The sequence below is a fragment of the Cupressus sempervirens genome, chromosome 8 (assembly GCF_028749045.1).
Source record: "Cupressus sempervirens isolate cs-2001-9-10 chromosome 8, ASM2874904v1, whole genome shotgun sequence".
Lineage (NCBI taxonomy): Eukaryota > Viridiplantae > Streptophyta > Pinopsida > Cupressales > Cupressaceae > Cupressus > Cupressus sempervirens.
In genome coordinates this window covers 849,324,716-849,352,169 of record NC_143125.1, presented here as the reverse complement: position 1 = coordinate 849,352,169, position 27,454 = coordinate 849,324,716, and the positions used below count along the sequence as shown (strand labels likewise).

Genomic DNA, 27,454 nt, shown 5'->3' with positions numbered 1-27,454 from the left:
ATGGCATTCAATATTGTATTTGTTGTTTTAATCATGCATTCATAAAAAAAAAAAACTTGATTTTAATCCATGGCACTCAAGAGTGATTTTAGCAACATGCATTGAAAGACAAGTGATTAAACATTCAAGTTTTTTCCTTTGAGCATTCAAGATTGAGATTTTCTGTGTTGTTTTAAGAACTTTGAAGTGCTTTGTGTTAACCTTAGATCATTCAAGATTGTTTTGGACTCAAAAGTGAAAATGACTCTTTGGACTTTGGTTTTCATTCAAAATTTTGTGTTCTAGTTTGCATATTTTAAGCCCAAAAATGATATTCCTAGATTTTTTTGATGCATGAAAAACCTAAGAAACATTCAAGATTTTGCAACAAGACATTTGTTTGGAACAAATAACAAAGCTTTTAGGACAATTTTTGGCAACCATTTAAGACTCTTAGTTTTCATGAGATTTTTAAAAGAACTTTAAAATATTTGCAAATGAGGTTCATTTTATCCTTGATTGATGCGTTGATTTAGATTTAGATTTTAGTGTGCACTTAGTGTTGATTTTGAACCTTTTGAAATGGAAAATTGAAGTTCTTTTTAAATTTCCAAAAATGAAGTGTTCCTAACTTTGCATGAATGCATCTAAAACCTTGATGTTGCAAGGATGCAAATGATTGGATTGGTTTAGTTTCACTTGTTAAAAGATTTTTTCTTTTTTGCAAAATTTTAATTTTTTAATGGATTTAAGTATGATTTGGGGGTTCATTTTAAGCACTAAAAAGAAGTCTGTATGATTTTGCTTCCTTAAAAAAATATGGCCAAGATCTCCCACAAGAAGAAGAAAAAGAAGTAGATGGAATAAGAAGAATATATACAAGAAGAGGAAGAAGAATTCCAAGTGCTTTGTCCACCTATAAGCTTGAAAAATCTGCAAATACTATGAGATAGACTATGAGTTCCTTTGTCTTCTTCATGCTCATGTGGACCTACAAAACCAATTTATACAATCCTACCAATCACAAAAACAAGCAAAATTAGCCAAAATTAGCAAATAACATACAAAACTTGACTAAAAAAGCTAATGAAGATGACCCATGTGGGGTCCCACCAGGCGTGCCAAAATGTATATGACCAATGTTAGTATGCTAATAGAAACCAAATTTAAATAAAGCTTCTAAAAACTAAACAAAATTAATAAACTTCAAGATAGACTAAGATGAGCTCTCAATTGAGAATATGAGCCATTAATGGGCTCTCTCAATGAGAAGCTCTCTTGTTGAGTAGCTTTGTCTAAATAGATAGGATGTATGCTCAAGCTTTATGCTTCAAAAAGGGCTTCAAATGGAGTTGGAATTTGGGTGTGAGTGTATGGTTTTGAATTAAAATGGCTTCTGAAAATGGCATTATGACTTTACTTCATGGATTGTGTTGTTTTGCAAAGGGGAAGGATCCAATTTATAGGCAAGAGGCTTGAGGGATTGAGGGCTAAGATGCAAGGATGGGAAAAAGCTCATGGAGGGCTTAGATTGCATGAGAGGAGAGCACATGGATTATGCTTCCTTACAGCCAATCAGGGAGTGACACATGTCACAGGGTGAGAGGATGGAGGAAAGGGGAAGGATGAGTCAACACAATAAAAGGGCTTGGAAGAGTCATTTATGGCCTAGTGGGCTTCATAAAGTTTTATGGTTGGGATATTTTGAAAGAGATGAGAGGAATTTCGACTTGGGCTTGATTAGGAAGGTTTTAAGCTTGCTTAGGATTGTGCAAATGATTAGAGGATGGATTAGGATGGTTTAGGATTAGCTTAGGGATAGGCAAGTAGATGACATTTAATGAGGGTGGGTGAAGGAGGAGATATTTGTTAACTTTGGCTTGGGTTAGTAAGTTTTAACCCATGTTTAGGGAATGTGACAAGGTTAGGAGGGGATTAGGATTAGGTTTAAAGAAAACTTCTAGAAGAGTCTAGACTTTGGATGAGGATAAAGACTTTCTAGAATAGTCTAGAATTTCCTAGGATGAGGATGAAGACTTTCTAGAAGAGTCTAGAACTTCTTAGGATGAGGATAAATTAGATTTTAGAAAATAAATAAAGTTTTATTTATTTCAAGGGTTTGGGTTGAGGAGATATTTATTAAAACTTTTTTAATAAACATGAGGATTAATATTTAATCTTAATTAAATATTTTGAGTTGGGATTAGGGGTAGGAAATGATGGGATTAGCCTTTAATCAAAATTAAAGAAGGATTAGAAGATTTTGGAAGAGGTTAGTGGTCTTAAAGAAATTGGCCAAGTTTTGGGCAAAAAATAAATTTTTAAATTTATTTTGAGTTTTTTGGTCAATTTATTAATTAAATAATTAATAAATAAGGAAATAATGTTTAAATAAGATTTAAACATTTTTGGGAGGGATTCTTTAATTAAATATTTTTAATTAAGATAAAGGGATTTAATGGCATAAAAATAAATTAATTAATTAAATAAATAATTAATTAATAAATGATGATGTCATCAGAAATTTTTCAGAAAATAAAAATACTTTATTTTTAAAAGGTTTTTAGGTGTCTACATTAGTAACCTTCTCATCCAAGTTTTCCTATTCATGCATGATTGAGACCCAATCTACTAGGATCTTGGGAGTGGAAAGTTTTTGGTTCCCATTATTTCATGCAATATTGATTGAATATTCTAGTCTGGTGATAATTGTTACTCTATTGTTTGGATGCCAAACAAAGTCTTTTCAATAGATAAATGATGCTAGAAGGAGGACCTATCAAAACCATCAAGAAATTGGTGTCATTCAATTATGAAGGAATATTTGATTTTGATAACTTAGATAGATCTTTGTTTTGAATTGGAGGAGCTTGACCAGTCTCCACCTAAATGGTCATTTAGTGAATATTTCAACCCCTAGACTCTATGTTAACTCGACTCCTTTTCTGCAGCTCGCCTCTTGTAGTTATGTTTATTTTTTTGTCTCCATAGATTTTATAGAGCTTGGACCTCCTATCTGAAATAAGAAAAAAAAATGGAAAGAGAAAAATAAGGCGCAATGTATCAACCTATTACTACTTAGGGTACATCTACATCCCCATTACCAACCAAGACAATGGCTATCCCAAAACAACTTTTTTTTTCTCAAGGAATAATTGTCACCCCTAACCCACTTGAAAACAATGGATGCCATGTTATCCCACCCCAAGAAACTATGCCCAAAGGTTAAACATTTGTGTCCTCAGATGGAAGAAGAGTACATCTATGCATTTAAGGATACCTTGGTTACAAACAAGGTCGATAACAAAGATGTGGCTTGTTGCATGTTCCCAATGACCCTACATCCCAATGAGCTAAATTGGTACCTTAACCTCCCTACCAATTCCATTAGCATATGGGTTGAAATGGAGTGGACCTTCCTCATGAACTTTTAGTCCCAAATTGACACTTTTCTCATTTAATTAGAATGTATAAATAACCAAAAGAAGATTTACTTCCTTTAATAATTGGTTCCAACATGCCCTCAGATAATGTTTGAATGCCTTTACATTGACTCCATAACTCACTTTGAGGAGTTTCTTGGATGTTATAAACCAATTTTTGTCAATGCTTATCATACAAATTTTACCTCAAGGAGATAGGGATACCTTTGCAAAATTATATGCCTAGGACTTGGAAGTGTTTTTTTATCTTACTGAATACTTGATAGACTCACAACTAAATTTGCAATGTCATCCTCAATCTAAAGTATATCCTCACCTGAGTAGCTATAATATGATCCCTATAGTGGGAATTAAGGCCTATTTGACCTCCTCCTATGCTTATTCACCACAATCTTCCCATCTTCCATCTCTTAAGTATTCTCGCTAGACTCTAAAAATGGTACCTTAGATACCTAGGACTATGCTTCCTACCTTATCCCCATAGGTTGTATCATCGTATGAAGTCACTTTCATTTTCTTAGTCAACCCAATTGGTGGAATCTTGTGAATCCTATCACTTTGATAGGCATAAAAATACAATCTTCACAACTACATGATCAAGTTACATGCCTTGTGATCGAGATGGAAACCTTTTAGAGGATTAATACTAATATGACTAATGGCATGAGATAGGTGAAGTTAGATAAGGATACAACGAAGATATAGCATGTTCCCTCACATAAGGAGAACATATTCTCATGGAAAAGAGGTTCCTAAAACTATGTTCCTAGAGGATCCAACAAAAATAACTATAATTAATGGTTAGGTAATTGACAGTGGAATAAAATGCCAAATAATGAAGGTGATCCCCTAAGCTAGCTTGACCATTAGGGCAATGCACGAACTAGTCATTCTGCCCATCTCACACAATTCTATTGTTGGTTGCATGAAAATGAGTTGCACTAAGAGGCCATATGTGCCACCCTAGAGAAGATAATTCAAATATCTCGCTTAGATCAACAAGATCAATCCAAATAGATGTCTCTATAGGCTTCAACTATAGAAAAGATGAATTGGATGAGGATGAACCTATTCTCCAAGATTTCTTCAATGACTTGATCCTAGCTTATGAGGCCAATTCTTTCACTAGTTTGTGGCATCCCTATACCATGAGGAGCTAGTTTAACAAGGACCCCTTCATGATGTTAGTCCCACCCAAGAACACATATATTCCTCCCAACCCTCACACTAACATAAATCCTCCTCCTCCTAAGGGATTGACTTCATATCTTCATGATTCCATGATGAAGGCTGTAAGGTCCTCGAGAGTGAAGTTCTACATCAAGAGGGTAATGCAAAGCACTAACACAACTATGTTCATAATGGACATAATACCGAGTTTCTTTGAGAAGAAGAAGACCCTCATACAACAACTTGACCTCTTAGATATGCATCATAATGTCGTAAAGAGTGTGACTTTCAATGATGCCAATGTAACCATTTTTTATGGAAATACTTGTTATGATTAACGAGAAAAAAATAAGAATTACATAAAATATAACCAATATTAGAAAATAATAAATTACACATAAAATAACACAAGACACAAAGCTACAATTTGTATTATCTAGTGATTATAACCTAATTACAATATGTAATTTGTTACAACTCAATACCACCACAAGAAGATACAATATCATCATACATTATGAAATCCCTAACCCTAAGAAATATTAAACAAGATTTTTTCCATGCTAGAATAAGTTGTCCAATAGAAAAATAGTAGCTAGTGCCTTTTACAATATTAGGCATTGTCCCTTGACCCTGTCTTAGGAGTAGTGCCCCAAAATCCATGTGTTAAAATCTAGAGGAAAAAAATGCCAAATAAAGTGGGGAAATATTGACCTATGAGTATGATTAGGCTCCACATCACAACACTAAGGATCCTCCCTTTCTGCTAAGCCTAAAAATATACATGAAATATTTTCACAATTAATGATTGACTTTGGAGCTTCTAGCAATGTCATGCCCTTATCCATATGTAAGAAGCTTGAGTTGGTCCCCATATCTCCCAATTTTGTAGTAGTGCACCTTGATAAAATCATCTTCAAAATGGCAGGTAAGCTAAAGAATATTCAAATCAAACTTGTCCAAGAACCTTAAATGTCTAGTTCTATTGATATCCAAGTTGTAAACATCCCCAAAACCTACAAGATGTTGTTAAGACATAATAGGTCAAAAGATCTCAATGGTTACATCTCTATGGACTTTTCCCACTTATGGCTTCCCTCAAGGGGGGAAGAAAACCAAATCAAGGTTAATAGTAAGCTCCAAATGAAACATGCCCTCATCAATTATGATCAGTTGATTAAAGTCACCGATTCTCAACTTGAACATGGCCTTTGTCAAGCCATGGAGACCTTGACTAGGGAATTTCTTGACAAGGACATGATCATCACATAAAGGATTCAAGACATCATTCCAAGAGTGACATTTCCTAACAAGGACCTGACCATCACCCTATCTAGCCTCATGTTTGATTTGTGGTGCAAAATCCATTGCAAGGGGAATTATGAGTTAGAATGCAAGCCATGTGTTAACATAGATTGTTTTTGCATCTTTGACCATATCAAGGAAGAATTATAAGAAGAGATCCTCATGCCAAATGGCCCTCAAATGATCATAATTATAGGGTTAAACATTGAGGGGTCATCATAGTATCACCTCCAGAGGTATCCTTGATATTTGTGTCCCTCACCTTAGAGGAAAGGTCAAAATATCCTTCATCCCACCAAGTCCTACTCTCTACCCTACTTTTGAAACCTTTACCTACAAATGCTAGCCTATGGACATTGAAATTTGATGGATCTCAAGCCAAAGCTAGATCAAGTATAGGGGTAGAATTAATTAATTGAGGAAGATCTTTCCTTGCCTCCTATATGTTATAATATGAATGCTCAAAAAATATATTTTAGTACATATATTTTGTCTTAGGCCTCCTATTTTCTTCATGAAAGAGAATCACCCACCTCTAGGCCTCGAGACATTCAAAACGTATTATCAAACAGGTTTAGATTTAGCTGACATGTTATGAAAAATGGCTAGCAGCTTACCACAACTAGGTTTGGGGCCTAATTGAGGACTTTAACTACTTGGAATTGAGTTCATCCTATGAGAACATAATTATGTCATGTATGACCTTTCATTTCTCCCAAGACACTTGATCCAATGGTCAATTCTTGTCTCTAATGCTTTTTGGTAGAAATGATAGTGACTCCATCTATCCAAGACAACATTAAACACTTTCACATTTTGAATATGATCGACATATTCTTTCCTTCTTGATAGACAATGAAATATTGGAAGACTGGATCTTTGAAGAGGAAGAACATGAAGATATAGGATAGAGAAATGATAGTGAGAGATCCTTGATCTGCTTATGAGTACCATCCGAAAGGGGATGATAGCCCTTGAATGCATTTTTGAATTGGATCAAGGGTAGAAATCTTCCCTCCCCCAAGGGATGGAAATATGAAAACGTCAACCTTGGGATAGATACTGAAGAGAAATTTTTTTTCATAGGAACCTCCTCCTCCCTCAAGGAAAAAGGGGAAGATTACTGTGGTTCTTTGAGAATAAATTGATATTATCGCATGGAGTTATGAAGAATTGAAAATCATTGATACATATGTGATGACCCATACTATTCCATTCAAGCTAGACACTAAACCAATTAGGCAGAAATATACACTAGTGAATCCCTTGATTGAGCTCTTGATTTATCAAGTGGTTAAAAAGATACTATTTGGAAAGATAATATTTCCTACCTGACATACCATTTGGGTTTCCAATATGGTCCCAATCCAGAAGAAGAGTGGAGAAATCAAATTATGTGTAGACTTCTGGAACTTGAATAAGGAAACTATAAAGGATAACTATCTTTTTCCTTCACTCAATGAATTAATGAAAATTGTAAATAGTGGACAGACGAGGTCCTTCTTGGATGAATATTTAGTTTATAATCAAATCATGGTTGAGTAAGTGTTAATTTAATTTAATTTATTAAATTACCTTTACTCCCTTCTTAAGATTTAATTTTATGCATTTTGCATTTCCATTTAATAATTAATTAGTAATTATTAAATGTGTTTTACCTCTTAGGGGTTCACTTTAGGATTTTGATCTCCTTCTATAAGGATTGATATTTTTTAAATATCTATTATTATTTTAATATGATAATACAATTTTTCATATTCTTAGAACAAAACCCTTGCCTCTTCTTTTATTTTTCTTCTTTGCGACAAGTTCATGCATGCAGGTGTTCTTCAGGTTTTGTGAATTTGTATTGCTCAAATCCTTCACTGTGTGGAGGACATTTCCCTAGAGACAAATTCCCTTTAGGTTGATTAATGTTAGGGCTATATTTTAGAAAAAAATGGACATGACCTTTGAGGGATTAGTTAACAAATGTATAATCATCTATATGGATGATTTGATGATCTTTTCGAGGGACATGCACAATCACCCTACCCACCTTGAAAATATTTGTGAAAGATGTTTCTGATTCAGTATCTCCTTGAGCCCAACCAATACATATTCAAGGTTAGAGAAGGAAAGTTTCTGGAATGCGTCATCTCTAAGAAGAGTATTGGCATTGACCTTGAGAGAGTAGAGTCTATGTTAAACTTGGAGATGCCCAAGAGTAATAAGGAAAAAAGATATTTCCATGGGAAGATAAACTTTATTTGGAATTTCATCATAGGATTTGCAAAAGTTGTAAAGCCACTCAAAGACATGATGAAAAAGGATTACAATATTGAGTAGAGCCTAGAGGCAAAAAATTCCTTTACCCAAATAAAATAGGTTATAATGAAAGATATTTTCCTGGGTATCCAAGTCTATAATCTCCCATTCTATATCTATTAATTTGCCTCTACACACTCCACCGCTATTGTATTAACCCAAAAGGTAGAAGGAGAGGAGAGGCCCATTTCTTTCTTGAGATCCCCCTTCAAGAATGCCAAAATGTAATATTCCACCGTTCAGAAATAGGAATTTTCCCTTTCCTGGGAAATAAAAGTATTTTGACACTACATTCTCTAGAGTAAGGTACACACAATCATGCCAGAACAAGTGATCAAATCATTTATAATGAAAAGTGAACTCGGTGAAAGAAAAGGAAAGTGGATGGCCATTCTTTAGGAATATGACTTGGAAATACAACCCATGCAACTAGTCCATGGGTAGAGATTGCCAAAATGTATGACCTCCATAGACCTAAAAATTGAATGTTAGATTTACACCATGGAATCTTTGACTCAAGACCCATGGTATATGGATTCGGTGGTATTATTTTTGCATAATAGATTCCTAGAGGGACTCTCATCTCATAAATATCATGTGCTCCAACTCAAAAGTGCAGATTTCATGATTAAGGGTGGGACCATGTTCTACCATAAGTTCAAATACATATACCTCAAGTTCCTTGATCAGGAGTAGGTCAGAAAAATAATTGGCAAATTCCATAGATAGTTTAGAACTAGGCAAATATTTTTTGATACAACTACTTATCAGATCTTCAAGGTTGGGTATTATTAGCCTACTTATTTTGAGATGTCCACAATCACATGATAAAATGCCACACATGTTAGACCATTGCTTCCAAAGAGAAAAATCCTACAATGCTTATTCAACCAATTTTTTAGGCTAGACCGTTCACTTAATGGGCATTTGATTTTATTAGGTATATAAATCCTAATTTGTCTATCAAACACTAGTATGTGCTAATAATAATAAATTATTGCACTAAATGGTTTGAGGCCATTTTGTGCAAAAACAACATAATAGATGTAGTAATCCAATTCATCAAGGAGAAAATTACTACTAGATTCAAGATGCACTTCACTCTTGTATGTGATAACAAAAAAAATTTCATCTGTCCCCAACTCTTTGAATTGGCTTATGACATGAATGTTAGCTTGAAATACATAACTAACTAATTCTTAGAGATAAAAGTGGGAAAATGCATAAGGATGAGATGGTGAAAGAAGTACCCTCAAGTGAACAAATTAAATTTTCTAAATTTGAAGAAAGAAGTACCGCTTCCCACACCTTGAAAGCATAGAGTAATATATGGAGGAAATGAATCCTCAATTCCTAAAATTGCATTATATTCAATAAAAGTTGCTCAAAGAAAGTCTTGAGTGAGCTTGGTCTCTTTATTTTCCTTGAGAGTTAAATGATATACCCCCTTTCAAAGAAAAAACATCATGGATTGACATTAGTAAGTTAATAGATTACAATGATTTATGATGTTTGAATCTAGAGTTCATGCATAAAGGAATTTTCTTCACAAAGATAAGAGACCAGTTTGATTAAACGATAAGCTCTAGAGTTCTCAAATGCAAGGCATTTTCCCAGTAAAGTCACCATTTTTTATGTCATGCATAATCATACCTATATTTTGAGAAAAAAAGTTAGGTACCCTCTTTTCTCTTCTTGTCTTGTCTCATTTGAGACAATTCTTGTGTTGTTTGTTTTAGTTTATAGTTTTGGGTCCCCACATCCCTGTCTAGATCACTATTCCCTCTTGTGTGGGAGAAGGAAGTAAGGATCCATGACCTCGTACCACAGGTCTACGGACAAGGAGAAAATTAATTTATGGACCTATCAGGAACCCTTCCCTCATGTCTTCCATAGGTAGAAAAGACTTATGTGGTCTTAGGTTGGAGAGGTACCAAGGTTTATTAATGAGGAATAAGTATGATTGATGCACCCTTTAATTACTATGATCAACAAGTTATTTATGATACCTAAAGGGGTTAACTGTCACTTTGTTTGAAAATCACAATTGTTCTATGCAAGTAAAATTTCTCTTTTTGGGTTTCCACTTTGCTTGCATGTGATCATTTCTTAATTCTACAAGTGCTTTGGTGGGTCTGCTAGTTCTGGTTGATGTTTAGACATGTAGGGGTCCTAGCACTACAATGTCCCTACAAGTTAGTGTTCTTGGTTGGTTTTTTTACCTTCTATTTTTATTTATTCTTTAACTTTTATGTTTTTTATTAGCTTTTCTTTTCCTATCCATTTAGTTTCTTTGCCCATCCAGAACCCATTTTTTTTGTTCATCTCACCTTCTTGGGCATTATTTTGCTGCTTGTTTTTCAAATTTTTCTTTTGTTTTTTGTTTTTTTTTTTTTTTTTATTGTGTGATAGAGCTTTTTTGGCTCCACCCTCATTATGTGCAAGGCAAGTTTATTTTTTTCCTATAGAATGCTCTTGGTACCTTGTATTTGGGTCACTTGTGGTGGCTTGAAATCTGTTAGAAGTCTTCTAGGGTAGTAAATTACTAGAGGAGGGGGGGGAGGGGAACACCCAAAAATCTTCACACACAAGATTTGGTTACCCAGAAACCCTCCAAGGTGAAAGTAAAATTGTGATGTGGATGAAACCCACAAATTTTCACTACTGCAATAATAAAGTGTGCATGTTAGGGCTACAATGCTTGATCACTTATGGTGATCTACCATGTGAGGGGTCTACCCTATTAGGATCTTACAAGACTTATTCAGTCTACCTTGATTAAAGGATTTAAACTTACAACTAATACAAACTTTGTTAGGAGATTTGAATAGGCCTATTAAAGCCACTCTGTTAAGATACACTACTACATTTGGGCTCAAATTGAGATAACATGATGTCCTAATTGGGATGACCACCCATCACCCAAGTGAAAAAACCACAAATTGGCTCCCATCAATAGGTGTTAGACTTTTGTTGTCACAAATTGTGATGTCAAGGGCACCAATCACAATTATGATGGGTAAAAGTGTTGTAACTTAGAAGAAGGAAGGGGTAAGAGTTCATGCTGAGGATGTTGTAATGATGATACTACATCATTTGAATTAAAATATCTTAAGTTTCAAGTCCGTCATCATAATTGTGACAACTATGTTATGGAAATAACATTGATCCGTCTAGACAGGCTATCATAATTGTGACACTCTTGCGATAACTATGATTTGCATGTGACAAATAGCCATCAGAAAGTGTGTTTGCAATTGTGACATCTAGACAAATTATTAAAAAAATATTGCTTGTTACGCCTAGGCTGCATCTGCTATTAGAGAGGCTCCAAGATCTATAATCAATTGTAGTTAAGTGAGTCATTTACAATTAATAAGAAGACTTCCAATCAATTTGGACTACAGTCTAGTTTGGGAGAAGATTGTCCATGTGAAGTTGCATGTGATGGAGTGTGACAATTATGTTTAGTGAGAACAAGGCCTCTCCACAATGAAGTAAAAGTACAATTTCTTTGCTTTCACCCCTACTTGTTCAAATCAAAAAATTTAGAAGCTGATTTGAGACATCAAATGCTTGAGAAAAGAAGTGAAGCATATGAGTAGATGTTGGATTATGCTCTCACAAACATAGTAGAAAAAATCAATGTTGTCACAAACAATGTCAAACAAATTCTCTCCTAAACACCTAGAGACAAGCATTTCTAATGTCATTGGATTTGAGGGCTTCCATATAAAAATAGTTGAACAAGATATGTTAAGTAATATATGATCTTGTATTTTTCTTGTGTTTATTTTTATATTATTTTCATGGTTTATTGGAAGTTGAGATGTCAAATTCTATTTAATGGCTGACAATCTAATCTACTTCACCTTTATAGGAGGTCATGTCTACTTCCATTTTCCCCATTTTGAGATTCAAGTTTACAAAAGCCTACAAATTTCTTCCTTAGTCATATGACTTTTGATCTCAATTCATAGATATTGACCTCTATGTCTATTTTTGATTATTCTCCAAAATAGTATTGTTGAAAGTGTTTATCATTAATTCTAAATTCAAGATAATATCGAGATATTAATCTGAGTAAAGTAGTTGATCAAAGGTTTCTATATATGACTAATTTTTCAACTATTCTCACAAATGCCATTTTATTACAAATCTCTTTTAATTTATATTTTTGTAAATACTTTAATAAATTGAATTATTTATTTGAATGACCTTCCTAATCATCAATCTATTTCTCTAATACTACAGGTCTTCCACAAAAGCATTCCATCATATACATTTATCTTCGATGGTTCTCTAACTTATGCTTAAAGATTCTGAACCATAAGAGAGTCTTCTCAAACCTTTTCTTTTCAAATTTATAGTTTTTGGAAGGATTATATTTTTGTTTTCCATCTAAGTTTAAAAGGTCTTTTTTCTATGTTAGATGTTAAATGCTTTATTTCATTGTTTAATGTTTGATTTTGCCAAATAATTTAATTATTATTATTATTTTAGATATGAATTTGAAGGAGGCAGAGCTTGTGCCTAAGTTAGTTCTCAAGAAGAGGACAATAAATGAAGAATGGGAGAACAATAAGAAGTGGTAGTTGGAAGTTGCAAAAGTGAAAATGCTACAAACCACAAACTGATATTAAAGAAGGTTGATGAATATACAAAGGAGTATATAGAGCAGGTAATAAATTTCTTGATTTGTGAGTGATGTGTCACCATTCCATCTAGTGTTAAGTGTGTATCTTAGTTTATTTTTGACAATTTTTATATCAATTTATGAGTCACCAAGGAGTATGTGGATCCTTTAATAAATTTTTGGGTTTTTGATTGATGTGTCATCATGTCACCTAGGGTTGAGGAATGTACCATAGAAATTTTCTTGTGTACTTAATGAAAAAATCATGAATGGAAGGTTACCAGATTGAAGAGAGAGGCCAAAATGAAAGGAGGCTTTTATGTTGAACCAGATGCAAAGCTATTGTTCATTATTTGTATCCGTGGGTAAGTAGCTAGTCTGTAGTATTTATATACATTGTACTTTCTTGGTCTTTATATAGTGATATATTTGGTAGACTATTAGCTCTCTAGTCTATTTTTTATAAAAAAGAGCAAATGTTTTTCTTCCAAATTTTATTATAATAGATTTACATCTCTTTTATTTTAAATAAAGAGGAAATTTTTTTATTAGTCTTCCCCATATTCTAATATAAGTTTTTAAGTAGTTTTTTTCATTTATTGAATTTCATATTTTTCTTATTCAATATCAATGATATTTATCCAAAGACAAGAACAATTTGTGACTTTTGCATTTGAGGTAGGTTGGTTCTTTTTAAGCTTGACGTGTCTCTTTTGCACTTTTTGTTTCTAAATAGTGGTTAGTGATTGCGTTTGGATGTATATACTATATTCCAGTGATATTGACTTGCTAAGACACTTCATATTAGATCTTCAATGGCATGTTCCTAAAAGTAAACAAAGCAACAATGAACATGTTGCATCGGGTTGAGCCATATGTGACCTTAGGGTACATTATTGGTCAGTTATAAGAATTATGTAGATCAATTTTTTCGTATTCCATGGATTCTTGTATCTACTATTATTTAATTCTCTTGCATAATTCTTTCTAGATATCCAAATTTAAAAAGTGTAAGAGAGCTGATTTACAAGAGAGGTTATGGAAAAGTTGATAAGCAACATATTTCTTTGACTAACAACTCTATCATTGAACAGATACTTGTGTTCATGATGCCTTTTTGTGTTAGTTAGTATTATTTCCATGTGCTTATTATTTCTACCTTGTTGTGTAGTAGTTTATTTTGTTTTTGTTTTTGTACTATTTGGTGTTGGTGGTAATTTAGTTTTTTTTTCTAGTTTTGGTGTTAGTTTCTATATTGTTTCATTTTTTTGAACCCTTACTTATTTTCCATTGGACTTGATGTTATTTTTAATTTTTAATTTTGGACCCTTTCTCACTTTAGTTAATTAGAAAAATTCAAGACATTTTAAGACACACCAAAACCAATAAAAGATGTTCAATATATTCTCTATATGTTCTCTTCATATTGACAAAATAGATTACTTAATAATTCAGTGTGAGGAGAAAGTTGATTCTTACAATAATGGTATTTCTCTACACCACATAAAAGTAAAGATGATAAACTTGTGTTCTCTATCTATTATATTCATACTATTAATGTATTTATAATAAAAATTTACTTGAACAATGTCCAGTTCAATGTAGGGAGGTTTTTAGTTCTCACTAGAGTGGTATTTTGAAAAATATGGATCCAAATATGGATTATTATGAAAATCAAAGGGGGGAACATGCTGGATTATATTTTTCATAGTATAGATTTGAAGGTGAGCTTGGAATCACCTTGGGTTTTGCCTCTATGCAATGGGAGCTTACAATGACTACTCATTCATAACAATTATTATATGAGTAAAAAATAACAATTGATAGTATAGCACCAAGAATATGTGTTTTGTGTTATTGTGTTGATAGACACCACAACTTTATCAAAATGCAAATAATCCTTTTGTCTACAAGAATATAAGAAGAGTTATCATATGTGAATATATATCTCTTTCCAATGAGAATATAAGTAGATTCATCACATGAAAATAACCCATTACATGAAGGAATACTTCTATATTCCAAGTTCTACTCATTCTCTTTATTTAAAGGATGGTATTTAATAGTGATGAATAACAACTAGTCAAGTCATTCACTCATTAGTCATGTTACTCAACAAGGATTCATCCTCCACAAAGGATTGAAGATATTGTGGTAGGTTATATATACTATAATCAATATTAGTCATAGCCAAATCAATATTCAGAATGAAATTTGTATATACCGAACCTTTTTCCTCCTTCAAGATTGAACACAGTGGCATGCAAAGTATAACATGGTAAATAGTTTAATCCAATGTTTTTTTATTTATGAATAATAGGAGAAGTCTTCAATATGAATAAAATAGATTGCATAATCAGGATGCAAGGAAATAAGAATGGAAGAAAAGGTAACTTTGTATCTTTTGCAAAGATTCTTGAGGTGAAATCTTCATTCTTTGTAGTGTCAAGTTGAGAAAAGCCAATGGAGATACAATATAATATGAAAAAATATGTAATCAATAGCTTAAACCTTCTCTCAAAGATATCATATGGGTTTGGCAAGATGATGATCATACTTTGGGACTTGGGTCATTCATAAGGAAGAAGCTAACATTATTAAGTCAAATTTGAAGAAACTACATTGCAAAATCAAGATGTTGGATAAATGGTTTGTACATTTGAAACCATAAAAATAAATATAAAAAACCATTAATCTTTGTGAATAATTATTTTCTTAGCATAAATATTTGTAATGAGAATGTGATAATAAACTTCACATGCCCAATTCTATTAATTAAAAAAAAAAAAGTTAACTCATCCACAATTTCAAAAAAATGATGACCATTATCTATATAGATTAGAAAAGTACTAGATACTACATACCTCACTTCATATTTTGAAGCAATCCTAGTAAACTTGTTTGCATTATATCAAGCAAGCATGATCCATTTGTCACCATTTACAAGCACTGGAGCAACAAAATATAATAAAATATAATGTTAGAAAACTACCATAATTAAAAAAGTTGACATAAGTTTCAAATTAAAACAATTGACAAAAGTTATAGAAAATTTATACACATAACCATTTCTTTTTTAGGTCATCCTTAAATTGGTCTCCACGTCTCCATATTGCAAAGACAAAAGGTCATAGAGTATCCAAGCTACAAGGTTCAAACAATAATACCATCTCCCAAATAGAGGAATCATTTGTCAAGTTGCAAGTGCCCATCCTACTTGCTATATTTTATTTCAACATAATTCAATCATTTATTAATAAGGGACAAGATAACTTACCTGATTAGGGACCATGAATCTTGAGAAAATATTCTACAACATGAAGAAAGGTCCTGTTGCAACTACAACAAAATTATGTTATGAGTGATTACCATAGTCATCATCCCAAAGAATATGAAGTACATGAAGCTAAAATACATGAAGAAGAAATGGAAAAATTCTTTCCACACTGACCACTTAAAGGAAGCCATGGAGTAAATGATTACTCAAAAGATGATTACTTGAAGTAGTACGTATGGAAATTATATTGCCCCCAACTTGCATTTTAATATCACTAGGCCACAATGATATATAAAATAATAATATTTCCATTATTTCTCCTCATCAGTGAATGACTAGTATCTTGTACAATACCTAGCATGAAGACATACACCTCTTCCTCCAACAAACATCCTATGTGACATACACATCAATACTCATAGCCAAACATTTGATCTCAAACATTGAACTCAAACATTTGATCTTAGACACTTTTTTCATAGACATTAAACCCATATCTAGATATAAGTTTTTATCAGATGCATGAACATTTTCATTAGGTTTCTAATGTTCAATACTAAGATTTCTTATGTATTCGATCTCACAATTTATAGAGTTCTCATACTAGTTATTCTTTTTCCTCTGTTGATTGATTGCTAATATGAATTTATGTTATTGGATGACATTGAAAATATATGTAAAATGATGTTATTAATAGGCTATTTAAAGTGGTAATATGTACACAAATACAAAATAGATTCATTCACTTTCTAAAAATCTTAGAGCCCAAAACTAAGTTTAAGCATATGTATAGTTTGCAACAATAGCCCAAAAATTAACTAAACTTTTTGATGCAAAATTATAGATGTGAATGACATCATACCATTGGTTTGATAAACTTGTGAATGCCACTCTCAATCAAGAATGCACATGCAAGTGCATTCTATATGCATGGACAACAGGAAGAGTTGAAAAAAACCACCACGTTTACATTTATTTTATAGTTCTATTAAGATTTTAAAATTATAGACCATCATGCATGTTAGAACTCTAGCTTCCATAGATGAGAGAATGTCCTTAGGAAGCCAACACATATAAAGTCTTGATTTTCTTGCATGTTGAGGACATTACCCTTTCTATAAGAGTCAAAGTTACAATGTTCATGATGATCTATAACTTAAAATACCCAATTAAAGACCTCTAACAAAAATGAAAACCTATTGGGGCTTTTCATCTCCACCTAATGTCATATGCATATGAAATGAGATTGCATATTGAACTATGGACTCCTTTTGTATTGTCTGAAACCAAGAGATTCACATAGTTAGTTATCATGAAATCATAGGTTAATGTTGAGCTTCACTTGGTTTTGAGAACAATTTAATATTCTCTACTAATCAGGGTCAATGACATAAAGGTGGAATCCCATTTGCCTCCCCCCCAACAAGCATCTAAATTCCCCATTAACATCTAAAATTTATTCATTCAATTAATAAAATGTAACATTCATGAATTAGCACATGATAACATTCATTAACACATCAGTTTCATTAGAATATTCACATTAACGTTAAAACATAAGATTTATTAGCACATTCACATGAACATTCAATAGAACATAAATAAAACATCTAGACATAAACATCAATCATTAGCAAATTAGTTACATAAGTTCACATGAATCATTTCTTTTTTCTTGTTCTTTTTTCTCTTTTGGTCTTTCCATATATTGTTGCAAAGGTATATACATGTCATCATCAATATTTCTTCTCATCCGTGGATGTGATCTCACTTTCCTTTGCAAAGGTGGGTCCTCTGTAATAACAAATAAAAGGGTTAAATTTAAAAAAATTGAGACTTCAAATATTTAAAAGAACATTGTAGTTCTCTTTACCTTGTCCAACCACATATCTTGCCCACCAGCTTGAACCTCAACATGCTCGTCAATAACAACCTCTACATCCCCTGCAACTACAATATAAGATGTTTTCTTAATTGAAACACATATTGTATTTAAAATTGTTACTACTACACCAAATTAAATTTCAAATGTTTACATGTATTAATAATTTAGAAATAAAAAATTGAATAGAAAGTATGTATCTTCAGTACTACGATCCACATTCGGATTGACACCTTCATAGTGCTCGATTGGTGTATTAGGATTGGTAGGCTGCAATCCAATGTAAATAATTAGTGCATTTATAAAAAATGTATACATACAAATATAAGAAAAATATTGAGAAATGTTAATCATTCATTTTAATACATATAAATATATTCACTTTAAAGTTTTAAACAAATATATAATCATTGTTTCCTTAAAACAAATATAACGACTTATATTTTTGGAACTTAATATCAAATATAGTAATTGCTAAAGTATTCAATTTAAAATAAAAATCAATTGAGTTATTTACCTCATTGATAGATCCAACAGAAGAACCTCTCCCACTCATTGCGTAGAGTCATTCAACCACGACTATATAGCCTTTTCTGTACGCTAATTTCTTGTCCTCTTCAAATTTTAAAAAAAAAAAGAACCCCATGGCTTACATTTTTGCCTGGTATCATGAATTTATTTTGTAGTCAATTTTATCAAAGACCAAATTCTTTACAATTTATAAATATTTTAATATAATTTTTCATTTACTTATACTTAGAATTTGTGCAACAAATTTTGAATATCCACTTGAGCCGAGCTTGCGCTACCCATGCTTCTTTTTTCTTGCTTTGGTTGCCTTTGATGTGTTAGGCAACCTATGTGAAGTTTGAAACATGTTAGATCACATAAGTATTAAGAGTAATTTGTACATAATTTTATTCTTAATATTATGACATACCTTCTTTCCTCGGGTGGTACTATTTCTCCATTAGTGGCATCCTTTTTAAGATTCTCCCACTCAATAATATGAATATAGCTACTCATAACAAGGGTTGTTTTTCATTTGGGTCCTATAGTTGTACCTAATATTCTGCAGAGCTTGGCCCTCTTTCTCAAGGAGCCTAAGTCTTTGAAAGATGTTGGGTTCAAAAAGTGTTTTCATGGTATCAATGAGTTTATCCTTTAACTCTTTAGTTTGTAAATTCCACCTTTTAGGAAAAGAAAAGAAAACTATTAGATTCATAAATCAATTGAAGCTACCTTTTAATTTACTTGAAGAAATTGATCAAAGGAAATATGATCTAGAAATGAAATTAAAATATGATACCCTATGCTTCTGGTCAGCCCAAATATACACAAACATTCATTGCTAAGTTTTTCATAAAATAGATTATTCCTTGCAAAATAATAATGGATTAGTATTAACTGCAAGGGACTGCATGAGAGGTTAGTTCATATTATATGAGTATAATATTGCATTGTAAAAGAAAGGATCAATCTTTAAAGTAGCTGGAAGTTGGGCTACTCTCAGGGGAAGACTATCTTCATTGCTCATGAGCAATTGATTACAATTATTTAGTGTTCCTATACATCTAACATGGGTACACCCAGGAATTTCCTCATCACCTCCTATATAAAATGAATCTAATATTAAAAAATTCCCCCTAAGAAATAATAGTTCAACTGAACTAAACACATAAAAAAGAGAGAAAAAAATAGGAATCTACTTATAAATAGGGTTTTTCATTGCATCTATGGCCATGCTATGTGTTGCCAAATTTGCAGTTGACATTACCTCTTTAGTTATTTTCCTTGTAGTAGGTGGTGTAGTGAACATAGGATCAATGGAAGGAGCTGAAAAATGTGATTGTTTGAGCTATTACACAAAATATTGTTCGAGAAAAACATAGGTGTAGGATAGAACATGTGATGTACTTGAACCACTTAAAGTATCATCCTCTGGGGCATCACCCTTGAACCTTTTCAACATCCTTTGTAAAAATAACACATATGCATTTATTTAATGACAAAAATAAAAGAGTATACTATAAAAACCATTATTGAACTTTTGTTATAATTAAAAATTACATTACTTCTTACTATATATTCTCAACTAGTTGCATCAACTCATCCTCCCTATTGTATTTCAGGAGTCTGAGGTCGAGTTGATGCCAATTGCTTTAACCTTCTTGCTAAATCATGAAACATCTTTTGCAATACAACCACAAGATCAACAACTGACACAAAATAATTCATGAATTTATTCTACTCATCATGCGGGTCCTTGTGGAATGCTTTTTCCTTTCTCTTTTCTTGTTCAACACTCATTTGCAAGAACAATATTATTAGCACTATATTTAAAATCAATCCAGAATAATAGTGAAGAAAAAAACATAATAAAAAATATGCATTAACATATTTCTTGTATCTAAATTGTACAACAATAATGGGTTTTACCTGTCAAGAAGAAGAAGTCCCATGAGAACAATCACTACCTTGCGTACCCTATGGATGTTGATCCATACTGCAGCCCTATATTTCACAAAATTAATCATTGAGATATATTAAAACACATGTTATTATTCTAAGAAATATATATAAATTTAATGGTGTGTTGGATTCATTGATTGGATTTGATTTTAAATGTGCATAGTACGTACCACCTTGCCCATGATAGTGGATTTGTTTGTATCTATGCTATTCAAATTATAATCAACAAGAAGCTCTTCACCTCCACATATTAATTTTATTGCACATACAAATACATAATTTCCCTCATGCACCTCAAATATGCAATTGGGTCACTTCTTAGTTGACACACATTGTCGTGTACTATTTATAAACCCTACAATATTCCCTGATGTTTTTGGTCTTCTGTCAATCTATATAGCTATTTTTTTACTTTATTCATTAGCTTTTGGTTATTCTGCAAGTGCATACCTACACATATTTTTTATATATCTAAGGCTCAACATCCAACTAATATAATCATAGCAAGGTCTAACATACTCCATCAATTCAACAACCTTATTGTAAGAGACCTTGATGCCATCCATGGAAAATAGGCCCAAACCATGTTATGAGGATGGTGTTATGTGATATATCCTCTCTCCAACACTAATATCAATATTTATTGGAGGAAGTTCATCAGAGACCCATTGTTTCTATAGATGTTGTACCTAAAGGGAACATCATAGTCACCTTCACTCTCATCATCACAAGAACATGGCCCCCCTTGATAAAGGAAAAATTTTGTGCAATTACTGAATTTATTTATGATATTTTGACCTCGAGTCAATCTCCTTGATTTAGACATACTAAGTGTCTCACTTTCTTCTTTGATTCCTACATCTTCCTCTCTCAAGGAAGAAAAATTTGACAAATAACTATTTACTTGTACTTGCACTCCACAAAATAAAAGAGATAGGTGGCAATGAGAGATATTTTGCAAATGGTAAAATACATTAATCTCTATGGGATGTATTGACTTATACTTGATGATCCATTAGACTATGTGGGATGCTCATGAAAGGGCTTTAGGTATCTACATATGTAAATCAATTGTCTTATGTTAGCTAAAAAATTCATGATACATATACTCAGAATTATATTGAATATTAGCATCACATATGAATTATAAATAATATGGTTTTGAAGATGATAGAATTATTGAACAAGGTATTTCATCAGTAAAGTGCATTAAAATCACCATGTATTTCTTTAGTGAACAACATTAAAATGTGCCTATGGGTTGTAGGAAAATGATATATAAATACAATTTAACCATATGGTATCATTCGAGTACCTTTTCTTGTAAATATATGTTGTTTTTGTGAATCCCAATAATTAAGTTGGAAAACTTGATAGAAAGATGAAATATATTTTATGTATTTTATCACTCCTTCTTCACATTTCTCACCCAATGATCCCACCTCACCTCTATTAATATGCTCCATTTATATCCATCTAGCACATCAACACAACTCTCATTTCATATTGATTATTTATTTGGACTATCTTTCTCCCATTCATATCCCCTCACACATTTGATCATTTAAGAAAATAAACTGTTCAATTCCTTCTTGTATTTATGAGGAAGGTCTTATTCGATTCTATTGTTGTATGAATCATCAGAGATTTTTGTGTTATAAGATCTTTGTGTGAGTGTTGTAGTGTGCTTGTGTTTCTCAATTTTATTATGCTAAATGTATTTATCTTCCATGATTGGTGTAGGGCATAAGCTATGCAAAGCATGCAAATTTATCTCCCTTGATGGAACTATGTAAGTACTATTCTATTTAGTTCTTTTTCTCTATAATTTAATCACTAACTCCACATTAATATCCTCATTCCCCTCTCACCAATCAAGTTATGCAAGTAGGTCTACTCTTGTCTAACTTTAGATCTTTGTGAACTCCATTTAAATCTCCCAAAATAATGGTTGGTACAAGAGATTTTAGAACTTACACTTGACTTTTAATCTCCATTTCTTTTTGCACTACAAAATTTGGGGTCAAGTTGTGATGGCAATGTAATTTGTGGTGATTTTCAATTTTTTTTACAATTTTCCTCAATGCCATCACAATACTGACATTGGTGTCATAATTTCAACCCTCATGTGAGAATAAAAAAAAAAATTTAAAATGACCTAAATAAGTCCCTATTTGTTTTGATTGTGGAGAGCTACGCATGAAAGAGGGTGGAGATCTCTAAACGAGGGTGGAGAGCTTTGAACGTTGCCATGCCCTTGTGATTAGTGCATTTCATTGTTGTTCACTTTCTATGTGATTTTATTGAAATGATCTCTGCATTTTGTTGTCACACCCTTGCTTTGCAATTTTGTTTCCATGCTCTTGTGATCTCTACATTTCATTATCATGCCCTTGCTCTAGGACTTCATTTTTGTGTCCTTTGTCTACGATTTTGTTGCCATGTTGTGTGCTTGTGATCTCCATATCCTTGATCCATAATTTTGTTGACGTGTCGTGGCATTTTTTTGTGATTTTCTTCAAGGGCTATGTAAATATTTGTTTCTTTTCCTTCTAAACATGTATCTCTTTATATTTCCTTCTAAACATGTATATCTTAGAGATATCTTTAAGGTGATTATTACATCTTAGCACAATAGAAAAATTGATCCAGCTGCATACATATTCTAGAATCCAAATAATAGAACAATAAAACTCACTTAACCTATGCTAAGTGACTCACCTCAAGATTTTTGCACAAAATAATGTAGACCAAGAAAAATGGGTAGAGTTCACAAGAAATTTTACAAAAATAGAGCATAGAAGATATTTTTAGAAAGAAACTAGCCATAACCCAGTTAATTGGGTCTAGTTTCTTATTAGCTGGGTTGATTACAAATTATTGTAGAACTATCATCAGATTAGGTACAATAAAATGAATAATCAGTTGTTCCTAGCTACCAAGATCAAATACAATTTTCCAAGGTGATAAAATTGCATATGCAATGAATTGAATAATAACTTCAGTAAAGAGTTGAGTGGAAGGAGTTGAACAAGCAAGTTCTTCTTCTGTGTAAATGCCATAATCATGAGGTTAATTCCCTTGTAGAACCCTCTACCACAATGGCATTAACTCTAAACCATGCAAAGGATGTCGAAGTGGTTCCTAACCTTGAAAAAATCTTATAAGCATTTAATACTTGGGGCCATCATAGGGCGACTGTATCAATACTTGAAATACTCTTATAAGCAAATGTAGATGCAATACATGAAAAATTGTACAACTTGTATTCCTCTCGATATTTTGACTGTAAATTCTCAAAGGCACTTGCAAGTGATTCCAATGTCATAGTACCTACTATAACACTTTCCTAGATTCTATCTAGTGGCTCCCATAATATCCTCTATGTTGTCTAGCTATTGTTGCTTTTGTGTAGTCTCTTTCTAAAGCTGCTCCTTCTCCTTCTCTTTCTAAAATTGTTCCTTGTCCTTCACACTTGTGCCTTAAATTTTGATTATCAAACTTCTGAATATCTACCTCTACCATATCTATAATGAACTTCGCATTGGGTTGTAACTCTGGCATAGATGTTTGATTATCAATAATGTTCATTTCAACATTCAAGTTTTCAAGATTGGTCAACACCCTCACTTGCAGACCTCTCATGCCAAGCACTTTCTGTATTGTTTCAACACCATGTTCTTTCTTTTGAGCTAAAAATTCTTCAAGTGTATTTTCTTGTAGAAGATTTGTTTCCGAAAATAGTCAAGTTTTTCTGACTGAGAAATGTATACAATCGTTTCCCGTGATCGATTTTCTTGAAGCTGGCTGAAAAAAGTTTTGAAGATAATGAGGGCGAGGGCTACTGCAATCAAGGCGGCCATTAATGGCGGTGGTATAGATACTGAGGACGGTCCGCGTGGTGGTGGAGCAGGAAGTGGAGTAGGGGGGAAGAGAAGGGCGAAGGCATGAGGGCATGGCTACTGCTTGATTCATTCGGGCAGGCGTAAATTGCGAGCAGGAAGCCCCGTGCGGTGCAGTATCATAGTACCCTCCCACAAAAAAACCCTCTGGAAAAGAGGCTCAAACTCATCCTCCGACATGCCCCAGAGAAGAAGGTGGCGAGGAAGGCAAGGACTCGCCTTCAGCGTAGAAAAGACGTCCCCAAAAAAAAAGGGATCAGTGGTGATCTCTACGACTCAGCTCACTGTTGCACCGTGGATCTTCACAGGGGATGTGGATCAGTCAATAAAGAGCAAATTGAAAGAAAAACCTTTGAGATTGTCAATGCAGGACTCCATTGTTCCTTCAAAATATCAAGACAGATACTGCCGTTGCTGTGAATATTTGGATGAAAAACTTTTGTCCTGAAGGCAACCTTGGGTGGCTTGAATGGATAATCAGGGGGAAAATGGATTGAAACCAGAAACACACCACCAGCATAGGGGCTTTCTGGAGGTTCCATGATGTTGCTTGCCAATGGAACATATCCTCCGCAACTGGTCCTGCATTGCAGGAAGTAGTAGGATCCTTCTGAAGATCCTTGAGCTCCTTTAAAATATGTTTCGACGCCATTCACACACCTAACACAAGCTGCAGAGAGCTTGTGCGAAAGGAGAAAATGAGTATGATGATAAGTAATGTTCCTCGCTTCCGCTGCACAGAAAAAAGTTCAAGGATTGAAGTGCACCATCATCCGCAAATTTGAGCATCATTAGCTTCAGATTTTAACTTCAGTATTTAAAGTATACACATATAGTAGTTATTGCCTGGATCAACCAGGCAAAATATAAAGAGCAGCTCGATATCCAGAAAAAAGGTAGTAGAAAAATAGTAAAATTATGAAGCTTCAACAGATTTAGCGTGATGAGATTATTTAGTGGCAGGTAGAGGGTTTCTTCCCCAGTGGTTAGAAGAAGAGCGATGAAGGCAATCAATGCAACTCGCAGGAGCATTAGTCCTGTATCTGAGAGATAATTAAAAGGATTAAGGAGAAAAGCTTGAGGTAATAGATTTTCGTAGTGTTCTAGAGAGGTAAGCTGCCGCCAACAACATATGGACCCTTTTTGAGCTAACTTGCTAAGGTCTGAACGAATATCTTACAGACTCCAGCATTTGCTAACTCAAATATAGTATTAAATCACAACGAAATTCACCGACTTTGTATGGGAAATTCAGCCACTTCAATAATGTATCCACCAAGTGTCTCAATATTTTAGTCCAAAAAACACTGAGCACCAGGATCACATTACATTTCGACAAAACCCAAAGAAAAGATTACATGTAAAATTAATGACAATTTTTAACAAACATTGAATAGGAAAACCCTTTGGCGGCAAGCCTTCCAAAGGGGGTTAGATGAAAATTTCTAGAAAATAAGAAGTAACCTACACAAATTAGAGTAAACAAAAGTTAAACGGGTTTGGCGGTAAACCAGCCAAATCCAAAAAAAAAATTCAATTTCTTCCAACTTAAGAAGATTAAAGAAGAAATTAGTAAAATCTCTCTCAAGAGTCTCCTTCGAATCGTACCTTCATGCAAACACTCAAAACAAAGATTAAACTGCTCTGATACCATGTTAGAAATGGAAAAAGAAATCTGTAAATAAATAATACCAGGAAAGAATCTAAGTTAGAAAATGCATGAAAAGATATTACCATAAAATAGGAGAGAGAAAGCTTCAAGCTCCAACACCATGAGACAAGATATTTGGAAAGGGGAAAGCAAAGAAAACCCTTTGTGATATTATGAATGAGGCATGAAAAGCCTAAGAAGGAAGAGAGAGAGAGATAGAGAGCAATGCTCATACAATATTTGAGAAGAGGAAGAAACCTCATTGTTAAATGAGAGAAGAGGGTCATCTCTTAAATAGAGATGAGAGAGAGGAGTTAGAATGTAACTCGCATGTCTATGAATGCCACCATTCATAAGTGTGTGAGGCCAAGTGTGAGATTCCTCTTAAGGAGGAATAATCTAAAATTAGAAATTACAATACATATTTATCCTCACATATTCCACTAGATGACAAAATAAGATGTAGTGGAAAAAGGACAAAAAGGAAATATATTAAGATACCTTGGCTTATATCCTAATATATTATAATAATAAATAAAGGAGGTCTAACCTTGGTTTATAAATACACCAAGGAAAGATTACAACTTCTAACACCCCCCTTTAATCTTTACTTGGGGTAATTACATCAAAGGGTATTAAACCCATAATTTTTACAAAAATTTGCAACTTAGTCTTCAATATGAAGTAATTCGATTGTCTTCAAGCCATATGGAACATTTGTAGATCCAAGAGAAGTAAATGAGTCCTTTGAATGTGATCAAGTGGAAGCATAGACACCTCTTCATATGTGGAAAACCAAGAAGGTTCCTTGATGGATTACCTGAAAAAAAAAGAACAAAAAGAGAAATATCCACAAGTAGAATGCCATCATATATGTAAATTCGAAATCCTTTTGAATAAGGATAATAAAACTCTCATAGAGAAAGAATGAGTAAAACATGTTACCATAAAACAATGGAGCTAACCTGATATCAAGATAAATTATATGCTCAAAAAATTGTCAACAAGGACAAATTGAATAAAAAGCTTGATCAATGCTCTCATGAAAAGAATATTATACTAATGCACAAATGACCATAGAGAAGGCCAACTAATGAAACGTTCATCAACATTGCATCAATCATGTGGATATAGATAGTCCACTTAATGAATCATCCCACTGCAAGCTAATGGGGGTGTCCCTCCATAATATGCATGACTCATGATCTAAGCAATAATGTATGCAGATCATTATCACATTAATATATAAAAATAACATAAAGGAGAGACATGCTGATCAAAGTAGAATTATCATGATTTTTGTTAGGATAATCAAAAGAATGGATTATGAGGATATAACAACATATTGCCTTCAAATTGGATCAAATCATCTGAATTTGGAGGGAAAACTCCAATAATAGCATCCTCTTCATTGAGGAGCAAAAATGAAC

The 27,454-nt window shown here is 33.0% G+C and overlaps 1 pseudogene; it reads right to left on the bottom strand.

The window, feature by feature from the left end:
* Positions 1-24,675: 24,675 nt before the first annotated feature.
* Positions 24,676-25,081, bottom strand: LOC149545082 (ubiquitin-conjugating enzyme E2 10 pseudogene; annotated as a pseudogene).
* Positions 25,082-27,454: the final 2,373 nt, after the last annotated feature.